Raw genomic sequence first — 12,224 nt, 5'->3', positions numbered from 1 at the left:
CTCACCAGCCAGGTGTACTGGTAGATAAAAATAATCCACCGGCCAAACATATTTTTTACGGGACAAAATAGCATTTTTGCATCACATATACATTTGTTTCAGTACTTATAATTGAGAAAATAAGATACCGCACACAAACTTAAAGAAGAGGCCAGAGTGAAAATTTAAACAATATTATAATATTGCTATTAAATGTACTGAAGACATAACAGTAAATTGATTTCTATACTCACAAGATGCTTATTAATCATTCAACTTAAATTTCATCACTGCTCACTCTTAATCATGCTTTATCATTCACCTTAAACCTCCTCATCAGACTGCGCACTTTCTACAATATCTCTCTTTGTACGGTCCAGGAAGTCTGGCTTCCTGTTTCTTGGTGCAAGAGCGTCACAGCTTTTGTGGGATCAACATTTTTATACAGTCTATGGATCATAGATCATCATCTGCAGGACCATAAGAAGATCTGGCAGTGTATCGGACACTAAACTGGACCGCCAACATTCTCTTTTTATGTACTGCTTCAGCCTTTCATCTGCGTTTTGTTGGTTTGGTTCCTACACCTTACGCCACATTATGGGGGTAGCTAGCTAGCGTGAAGCTAAAAACACTCGACAGCGCTATGTGAAAGCACACATGGTTGCGGTATTATGCCGCAAACTTTTGTTCAGTATGAATGAGCGAATGCGGCATATTGGTGGATATTCTTTCCGTGTTAATTACGTATTTGGCTTGTTTGTCCTCCATCTTGTCCATTTTTCGTGAGCGTTACGGGTTTCAAAGTGGCAGTTACGGGGGCAGTTTTAAGGCATGTTAAGAGACAGGAAATGATTATTCGATCTGTTTTGAACAGCACTTGATGCCTCTCTGTTCTGTTAGACACCTTCTGAGACAGCATTTTTACTGATTGATTGAACTAAATCTGATCAGCTTCTCTGGAACCGAAGAAAGTCCCAACCGAAGAGTTTCCCATCTCAGGCACAATCAACTCAGAGCTCGGGATTAAGATCAGAGTTTGTTAAGTCTGTTCTCTGAAACAGGGTCCTGGTCTGCTGTTGGTTGTTCTGGTTTTAGTCCGCTTGTTTGTCTGTCTAGTCTGTGTCCTTATCTGTTTCTGATTTTGATCAAAGTACGTTCGGTGTCTGTCTGTGTCAAGTTACATTTTTGCATAGCACAAGTTGCATGTGTCTATTCAGTCAGTATTTCAGTGTAATTCTTTGTTTCCTGTTTTGTTTTGTAGTTCACACTTTCTGTGTCTAGTCTTGCTTCCTGTTTTGTTTAATTACTTTGATGTTTTGTGTTCCCACCCTGCTTCTTTGCTGTTGTATTTAATGCCTGTGTTCTGTTCAGTCCCTGTCGGATCATTGTTGTATTGTCACGCCTTGTTTGTTGAGTGCTGTCTTCCGTGTTTCCTGCCAGAAGTCTGTGGGATACTGTCAAGCTTTCCCGGATTATTGTTTGTCTGTATGATTTTGTGATTTGGACTTTGAGTTTTGAGCTTTTCCCTGTTTGGGCTTTTGTTTCTTTTGGATTTGCTAGGACTTTGCCACTGCTTGTAAGTGTTATGTTTTGTTCATTAAAACTATCAAACTTTATATGCCGGAATCCTGTGTCTTGTGTTTGGGCTGAGAACTTTTGAACACATGACAGAATTATCCAACCACACGTGGGCTCAGCACATTGAGTTTGAACTGGATCAGTTATTGTTCGATCTAATCTGGCTAAAGGCTGACTGGAGAAAAGCTACCAGTTCTGATTCACCTGCCCCTGGCTCTACGTCGGTGGTCCGACCGACACCTGTTCCTTGTTCCTCGTCGGTGGTCCGACCGACACCAGCTCCAGCCCGGTTAATCAGTCCATGGGCCTAGCTGTCCAGTTGCCTGCCTCGTGCCTTGCTGCCCTGTCCTGCAATTGCTGATGACCTCCTGCTCAACCTCCGCAGGGGCCTCTCCTTCAACGGCAGCCTCCAGAGGGGCTCCAGGATCAAATCCAACCTCCTGTTTGACCTCTGGAGAGGTCTCTCCATCGTTGTCGACTTCCAGATGGGTTCCGCCCTCGTCGCGGGCCCCCTGCCCAACTTCCAGAAGGTCCCTGCCTTTGTTGTTGACCTCCTGACCAGTCTCCTGATGGGCTCCACCTTTGATGCCGACCTCCAGAGGGGATCTGTCTTCGACACCGGCCTCAAGAGGTATCTGAGCCCTTATGTCCTTGTCCACTTTTCAATACGTAGTTGAATTAGAGAAGATTAATTTAAGATTAATTATTTTGATCAGTATGAGGATTGTATATTTATTTTCCGTACTTTATAGCCCTTAGGGTGTTTATCATAGGGTGTTTATTTTTTATGTGCCTTAACAAGTTGGTAGTACTGAACGCAGCTCTTTCTACGCAAGTTCACTAGCAAGGACCACAATCAACAGGTATGATTAAATGATTAAATGATTTATTGATTAACGAACAGAAGATGTATGAAGTTTGCAGTAGCTGAATAGACATTAGAAAGCGTTGTGGGGAAGCTACAATAGGGAAATCCGGCACCCGGGCACGACGGACCCCTATAAACCTATGGAGAGGAGGAAGGAGATCAGGAGGCAGGACAGAGAAAGGGGTGGGAGGGAGGGATGCAGGATACGAGGGTGAAGGGGAGGACTTAGGACGTGTGGGTAATTATGGAAATGCTGGCGATGACGTGCTTGATGTGTGGTACCGCTCCTGAAACTCTACTAATTAGCACCACTAAATATTCAGCCTTCAGTCTGGTTTACCATAACGTTATGAACCCAAAATAAACATGCAATTTACCACATTACTGTGGTAAATTGCAAATAACAGATCAGAATTATGCTGAAATTGTAGATTTACTTGGACCACTGTCAACCAGTCACATACATGTTGTAGAGTATGATATTATGACCCACAACTACAGAGAAAATTATCAACAGTCTTGAGTCAGTCTTCAGCAGGCATGGACTACCTGTCACCTGCAAATCAGACAATGGACCACAGTTCAAATCTGACTTGTTCATGGAATATTCTGAAAATAATGGAATCGGAGAACAACACCAAAATGAGATCAAGCGAATTGAGAAGTGGAGCGCCAAATGTCATCGCTGATGAAAAGAATAAAGATTGCTCAGACTGGAGGCCTAGACTGGAAACATAAACTATGAAAGTATGTGACTGTGTATGATATGCTGATGAAAGAAAGGGAGCGCAGTACTTAAAGGTGGACATTGGGGACACGGTATTCAGACAGCAGGACATAGCGGACAAGTTCACCACACCACTCAAAGAAACACCATATATAGTTGCTAGTAAAACAGGAAATCAAGGTTTGATTGAATCTCTAACAGGAGCATGTTATGAGAAGAACGCCACACATGTGAAAAGATGTGAGACTACAAAGCCTAATGAAATGCACAGTACAAAGGAGGAAACATGGGGAAATGAAGAAAGTGTACTTATTCAAACTCACACACCCAGACTCTACCCCAGAAGATGGAAACGTCAGACATGCCAATAGCCAGACCTCAGCGGGTCAAAAGGACACTTGTCAGACTGTATTTTGATTTTGTGTTGAAGTGATGTGTGAGACACAAGTTGTAAGGTGGTTGCTAAGCTAAAGAAAATTGCTTTTATAGAAAGTAAAACAATAAGTTAATTGCCACTTAACACAATATAGTGTTTAGTTAAGAGGATGTGTTTATTTCCAAGAAAAGGAGGGATGTCATGTACTGGATTAGACAAGTCAGGTGTCTAGTAAACATGAAGTGAGAGTAGGGCAACAAGGGAGATAGCTGGAAGGCAATGGGGCTGTAATAATCTGTGTTCGGACAATATAGTAAGTTAATGCAGAAGCTCCATGTGGTGATTACATTCTGGATGCATCATCTAATTCAGTATTAAGATAGGTACACAACAGACATGTTACTTTAATAAAACTATATCAGGAAAATGTACTTAAAGTATTAAAAGTAAACATACTTAATTGTAATGCAAATGCAACAGTCCAACCTCAAAATGAAACAATTAAATAATAAATTAAAATTATTAAAGTAAATAAACATTTGTCAAGCTGGAACCACAAAATGCTTTTACACAAAAAAATACATTGCCCCCCAAACAAAATGAAAATCAAATAATTCAGGAACACTGTTTCCAGGCTCACATTGCACGCCATCACCCAGAGCTACTGTCATGTCATAATTTGCCACACCGCCTGTCTTAGCACACAGGGGTCTGCAGTAGATCCAGAAATTATCACCTGTGTATACTGAATAATATATTATATATTTTATTATATATCTAAGTAACAATACATGTACTTTAGTACTACAATTTTAATGTACTTGTCCTTTACCTAGTACACCTATTTAGTAATGTATTTCCATTTTATGCTACTTTTATAATTCTACTCCACTACCTTCCAGAGAGAAATATTGTACTTTTGTACTTCATTATATTTTTCTGATAATTTCAGTTACTAATTAATTTACAAAGAAACTGGGTCGTAGCCAATTCAGTGGTCTGTCCATTCGGATAGATTTAGAATATACAGAAAGTTTTATCATGAGCAGAAAACTTGCTGAAAGACAGGAGCTTGTCCAGGGGTTTATAAATGAATTAAAATTAATAATTTGTCATTGATGTGAAAAGGTGCCACACACACATTTACTCCCCCCCGAAAAAGACACAAAAGAGGAGGGAAGATGCCTGAAATGTGTGTTGACTCAGCAGGGCTAAAATTAGTAAAGTTAATCTACAGGACATTTTGAATACAGAATGCCAGAGCCTTACTGCATTATATTTTATCATAGTTTTATATATTAAATAGTCACCTGCCACCTGAATTTTGTGGGTTTTTTTTACCACCATAACTTGACGCAGAAAAGGCTCAAATTGGTGCAGAAAAACTCACCACAATGCAGGAAATGAAAATGTTTAACGCTCAAATTTTGTGGGGCTGAACCGCCAGACCCATTTCTGATACGTGTATATTAAAATTTGTAATACAAATACAAAATAGTATTTTGTAATTTAGATTTGATACGTTTGGGTTAACCCCCCCAAAAACAAAAGTGCTGCTTTCTTTATTGTAGTACAGTATCTGCACCAAAACATTGCATTGGAAAAACAAAAGTAGCCAAATAATCATAAATAGCCATAGGCCTACTGCAGCCACCTTGTGGTAAGCTGATTTAAACTAATAGGCTGTGGTACCTGCATTTAAAGGGCAAAAAAAAAAATTCCACTCTAAAGAGGTTAGTTTTTTCTTTCTGGTCAAATAGTGCACCTAATGAATAGAAGACATGTTGTGCATTGCAGGTGAGTATCTTCATTCTCTTTGTGTGTGTGTGTGTTTATGCATGTGTGTAAGATGTAATTATGGGAGTCTCTACTGGCCATCAAATCACTTGCAACACTTGGCATGGATGAAGTTTTGCTTTACAAAGTTGTTGATTATTTGGACTTTAATGCTCTTACAACAAACTGAACTATGGGTCTTCGTGAAGTTAGTTGAGGAACACAGGTGAGAGTTAATTACATCAGAGTGAGATATACAGAATGAAACACAAAATGGCAAAAAGATCTTGAGTTTAAGACTCATCTTGGGCTCTGTTGTAACAGATTTTTGACAACTATTAAATGATTAATAGAAACGGTTAGGTATTCATGAAAGCTGTCTCTTCTTGTGTTTAATTGCAAAATGATTTGAGGTCAGGTGGCAACCACATATTAAATAGAATAATAAAATAAAAGTGAAGAGGTGCAAGTACATCTCATATCAAGCATCTTAAAGTCTAAAACAGAGGACGTCATGAATGTATTGACACTTAATTCACTCAACTGAAATTTTAGAGCAAAGTGACTAATCTTATTGTCTAATACCACTTTTCTGAAAAACTATTTGCCCTTGACACACCCAGTTTGAGATATTTTCACGCAGAATCCATCAGGTGTTAAATGGTCTATTGGGTGTGGTTATACTGAGCATTCAATATCGGTGCCATTGTGGTAACTTTCTGTGTATGCCACACTTTCGACAGTGTGTAGAACGTATTCTAGTTTTGATTATGTTTATATTATAGACAATTACCGGTTCTTCTGTTCTAATAAACTACAGGGGTTATATAAGTTCAGTAACATCAGATTGATGCACATATGAGAGGTCACCTCAGTGATCTTATGTTGGTTCAACATGTCTGTGTTACTCGATGTCCATGCAGGTTGCACTGTTTTGATTTAACATCCTCCTGGATCTTGACACCATAAACAGACTGTGAGGCAGATGAATATGCAGAGATTTTCCCTATTCAGCTACATTCAGTAGTAGTTTCAGACTACTTAATACCTCCTTACCCCTTTGTACCACAACCATGTCATCTTTATGGAAAATATCATGAACAATCAGTGAGACAGTAACTCATCTCGTTCCATTTTGTCCTGACAAAAACTACATTGTTGTGTCAAACATTATAGATCATTTTTTAAAAACTTGTTAATTTACTTATGCTGAGAGTTTGTTTATTTTATTAATACACATTAGCATTTCATGTCAGTCAATAAGATATTGTCAGAGACATTATTGTCAAGCAGTAACCCAAGTATGAACAGTGAAAACTGAAAACTGATATCGTTATATCACAATCACAAGAATGAGGAAAATTCCTTTTAGGTTTTATTTCCTTTGTGTCTGACTTTGACTAATGTTTCTCTGTGACTCAGCATTCCTGACTGTAAACTTTCCTATCACATAACGTGCAAGTCAGTTCTCACAATGATACGTGAATCAGAAGAGTGTGTCCAAGCTTTGTGAGGCTCTGTGTGTTTCTACTGTGTGCACAGTTGTCCACATGTACATACAATCACTACAGCTGCAGGTATGGCTCTTTTCTCTATTTCATAAACTAAAATATTTATAGATTAAATGAAAAAAACAAAGTTGGAAGTTAACTAAAATCGTTGGAGTGCTATGATACGTACCATACTGTCAGCTCAGTGGCTACACTAGAGCTGAAACAATTAGTGTGAGCTGATCTCACTGAAAAAGCTGACTTTGTAAGTCGTAAACAATCCCCTCTTTTTAAAATTTTGTTCTATTTTTTACACCTCTTGTCATAGACCTAGTGTGTCTATCATCAGATGTTGTCTGCTTTATAAAACCACTAAGTGGGGAAGGAGCAAAACCATGCAGGATCTTTTAAACATGACATAAGTTAAATCAAATTTTGATTACTTAGGTAGTAACAATGGTGATTGATGTTTGGCTTCCTGTCAAGCATCTTAAGAGCCTGGTGGTATAGTGACTGTACAGGTTTGAATGTTTTACAGGAGGCTTGGGCCTAGCTAGTCAAACAGTTTGACAGATATGACATGATCATGGCACTGAAATATAGCATTGCTGATTTAGTAATTGGACAGGTTCTGACGTGGAGTAATTTTGACATGCTGAACTTTACTACATTTGTATTAAAGTTCAGCATGTCAATCTTAATTTGTTTTTTTAGATACAGTTGTCGGGAACTATCTTATGCCAGGGTAGCAATCAATACAGCCAGTTTACTCATAAACTGTCAACAGAGCTGTTGTGGATTTCCCTGGAAGTACGTGCTGGTGTCCTGGAAGAGAACACCACTATGACTGTGCAGGTTTCAATGTGGTTTGATGTATTAAGAATTGTCTTTTCTGCTTAATGCAGCTAGATCTTTTAAACAGGAGACATATCACAAAAATAAACACTTGTTTAAAGATTTTCAGAAAATTTAGTGAAAAGGAGAAAGTGAGATCAATAACATGTATGTAATGAATTTGTATCACAGTGTTATTGGCATGTCTTATAGATCCAGCAACTATGCCAAACATTTTTTTTTTTTAAGAATTCAGGTCATTCAATCAAAAGCTACACTAAGGGTCTAATTTCCTCATTAAACATCCCAGCTATCTTGGCCAATAAGACAAAAATCAGGAAACAAGTTAGAAGGAAAACATTTATTTAAGCACTCTCTTTTGTGAACATTTGTTCCTTGGGATTTTTATAAAATGCTGGATTTCTGGAAAGGCTCTGATTGCACGTTTCCTCAACGACTCAACTGTATGCCCTGACTTATCCAGAATGAGAATGAAAGTTCCCTCTAATGAGAATAGGAGCTTATACAGCTGTTAAATTTTAACTAAAGTAATGTGGGGAGACAACCCTTGATTAACAACTCATGGAAAAGAAACAGCACGTCCAAACTAAGGTTCATTTAAAAGTCTCTGTCACCTAAACACACATGAATAGTGGCAATAAAGGCTCAACACAGCTACTGTTGTGTGGTGTGGCAAGAGAAGGGGATGTCGGGATTGCAGGCGATCCTTTACAATAAGGGAGACAAACAGGTCAAACTGCCTTCCTGTCAGGCAGCCTTTCAGAAGGCTACATGAAATACAAAAGGTAATTTAATAATAAATTGTATTTTTCTCACAACCTGGATCTAATATTTGTTTTGCCCATCATTGGTGTTGGTTATGACAAAATTTCATTGATTTCACTGCTGTAATCTGGCATGTGGCTAAATTGCTGAAGACAAAATAAAAATACATAATTTTGTGTAGCAAAAGTCCTTTATGTTTTTCTTAATTCCTTTTCTTTTTATCATCTTGTGATCTGCAAGATTTGACCCAGTTGACCCCCTTGGTCCACTGCTTTCGATGGGTAAACTTGAGACATGTATAAAATCCGTCTGGGGGCTTTTGTCCCTAGCTCACGAGTACTCCATCACAAAGATGTGTTCAGCAGTCTTGCAGAGGCTGATATCCTGAATTGTAGTACATAATATGGGTTACATTCCAAAAAAACCTAATCCCAAATTTCTCATAATGCAACTAATAGCGTCTCTTCATTAGATGCTCTCTGTCTGGTATATGCCCATGTCTTTCAAACTCTACGCCTCAGTTTTTGACACAGGCTTTCTATTAAAAATGTTTAATAGTACAAGGTACAAAGCGCAAGGTACAAGGTAGGTTTATTCGTCACATTACAGCAGGGTTGTAAAATGAAATAAAGTTTGTCCCTTCTGCTCCCTTCTTTCCAGACAATGTATATAAAAGTAATCATAAAATGGTTGCTGGAAAAGGCTGCTCTGCAGTCTGGCGGCATGACAGCAGATAGTTCTGTATCTTTCCAGAAGGCAGTAGGGTGAACAGGGTGAGGCTGGGTTGGGTACTGTCCTTTAGTATCCTTTGGGCTCTGCGGCGGCACCTTACTGATATCACTGATTCTTGGGCGATGGGTACCATTGATCTTCTTATCAGTTTTAATCACCTGCTGCAGAGCACTCCTGTCCTGGGCCGTGCACATCCCATGACAGTAAGTGGTGATTCCAGTCAGGATGCTTTCTACTGCTCCTCTGTAAAAGTTGACAAACCATTGGCACAGGAATTTAGCCTTACAGGCGTAAAATTGTTTTTTCTGAGCTTTCTTCACAAGCGTGGAGATGTGAGATGACCATGTCAGGTTCTCTGTGTTGCTGATTTCCAGGAACCTGAAGCTGTTCACCTGCTCAACCTCAGCTCCACTCATGTAGACAGGAGTGTGTGTCTCCTTTTTCCTAAAATCAATAATCAGCTCCTTAGTTTAGCTGACATTGAGCAATAGGTTGTTCTCTGAGCACCACTCTGCAATTTATCAATTTCCTCTTGAAATGATATATGAAGTCTCATCCTTATTTGATATCCGTCTGATGATGGTGGTGTCATCTGCAAACTTCATAACAGAGTTCTCTCTTTGTCGGCGGATGGTTGTACAGCCTGAACAGGAGTGGGCTGAGCACAAAGCCCTGGGGGGCTCCGATGTTGAGCACTAGGGTATCGGTATCGGAGGAGGTGTGACCGCCAATCTCAAGGTGTGTGAGGGCTGAGTGGAGAGCATTGGAGATGGCATCCTCTGCGGATCTGTTGGTCTGAAAGCAAACTGGTGAGGGTCCAGGCTGGCTGGGATGTTGTTCTTTATGTACTGAAGAACCAGTTTCTGAAAGCACTTCATCAGAATGAGGATGATACAGGTACAGGAATGATGGTGGATGTATTGAAGCAGGTGGGAACCCTCTCCTGAGACAGTGAGATGTCAGTAATAACATCAACCAACTGACTGACATCATCATCTGTTCACACTTTGACTGTTTTAAGTGTTGGTTTGACCCAGCTGGATGTTAGTGGGCTGAAGAAGCAGAGACATATGGTCTGATAGACCAAAATGGGGACGGGCAAGAGCTTTGTAGCTGCCAGGAATAAGTAAAAAAAATAAAAAGTATTTGTTCCTCTGGTGGGGATGTGGACATGCTGGTGGAATTATAGGTAAAACAGTTCTGAGGCCTGTTTGATTAAAATCACCTGCAACAATGAAAATACCATCAGGTTGTGTGTCGTGTGACTGCTGATGACCCGTAGTGCATTTTTTAATTTTGCATCTGGAGGAATGTAAACAGCGAGAAAATGACAAAAACATTGGTGAAGTCTTTGGGCAGATAACAGCCTTCAGAAAGCGGGATTAGTGAAAACCCTGAGTGTGTAAAGCCTAAAATGAGGGGAACTGTGGGTTTTCTGTTTCAGGGACCGAGATCATATAAACCCTAGATCAGTAACTACGGGAACTTATCTTGTGAAGCTGATCCATGGACAGAGAGGAGAGAGAGAGAATAAATATAGTTTAAATGTGAGTTTTTCATTATTAGCTGTATACTAAAACTATAACTTTACAGTCAGTTTGAACTTAGACACATTTTTCACTGTAAAAAAAATAATGAATAGCCTATTGGGTTGGGCTGTGGCTTTAAAATGACAATGAAACTGTCTTTTATTTGTTTGATCCATATTTTCATCTTCATGTTTCGCCACCTGCACTTTGTCCCATTAGGTTACAGCTGAATAAATATCGCTTAACTATTTAAAAATTGAATGAAAAAAGGCTATAAGAGAATTCCAGCACTTTATCATTCATTAGGGAAATTCCAGTCTGGTAAATGATGAATGAGCCACACTGAATAAAATGTAATATTATTAAAGTATTGACTCCTTCCTCCACTCCTGCTTTTTAAGATAAATGTCATAGTCCGCATTGGCACCCATTCATGTTTCAAGATAGATAATGGAGGCTCTGCCTTTATTTAACCGTTGCAGTGGTGAATCTTAGTATCAGAGCTCCGTTGATGATGGCTTTTTAAAAATTTCACCTGCTTAAAGGTGACCTATCATACCACATTTCCAGCCCTATATTGTACTTATCTTACTATTGTATGATAGCTTTGCATGATTCATGCAGGCCTTCTTTTCAGCCCCTGTCTGAAACAAGCTGCTCCTAGATGTTCCTGTCTCTTTACCATGTTTACCAGGATGTTGTTGCAGCTGAGCTTGGACAGACTGAGCATAACAGTTTCCAGGCTGCAGGCAAATGACCATATGTGGAAAACCGGCTCTGTGTAACGTCATAGAGAGCCAAGAGTAAAAAAAACTGTTGAGACCGGAGTGTTCAGAACAGGGGGAAATCTGAGGTTTTGGCTCACAGGGATTTCTTTTAAATATGTTTACCTCATTATTGTAAGCTTTAGGCTCAGCTTTAAGCCTGCTTTCTGAAACAGGGATAAAATCTTAAGCTGATGATGTACGGAGCAACTTTTAGAGCAATGGTGCTGGGCAATGTTGCTGTCAACTGTAATGAGTAAAGATTACTACAATAATTTCATTCCCCCACCACTCCGCCATCAGTCCTGCTTGCCGCTATCTGTTCAAAACACAGACTTGCCACCAGCAAGACGCCCATCAACATCGCTCAAAAAGTTACCCCCGTGTATCATCAACTTTAACAATAAATATTCGACATCTGGTAAACATTGTCCATCCACTTTGACTCCATTTGAGCACCAAGGATCATTTAAGTAGATGTGGTGTAAAAGCGCTTTGAGTGGTCGAAAAGACTAGTAAGGCGCTATAAAAATACGGAGCATTTTGGAAACACAGTCCCCCTCAGCTCATCTCCTCCTGAGTCCTGTCAGCGTGGAAGACACTCTCAGAAAATACAGCAGACTCTCCTAGGTAGCCTGAGTCTTATTTCATTTTTTTTTTTCCTTAATGTTAGCCTCCTAGGCTGGGAAGTGGAAAAGCCTTACGTCCAGCCAGGGTTAGCTTCTCATAACCCCACTCGTCTTCCTCTCTTCATGATTCGGCGTTTTCTCCGGCTAGTCTGC

This window comes from Micropterus salmoides, unplaced genomic scaffold, assembly GCF_014851395.1.
Source record: "Micropterus salmoides isolate LMB-PRFRI ecotype aquatic unplaced genomic scaffold, ASM1485139v1 Ms_hic_scaffold_17, whole genome shotgun sequence".
NCBI classification, from domain to species: Eukaryota; Metazoa; Chordata; class Actinopteri; order Centrarchiformes; family Centrarchidae; genus Micropterus; species Micropterus salmoides.
This window is presented reverse-complemented; position numbering follows the sequence as displayed.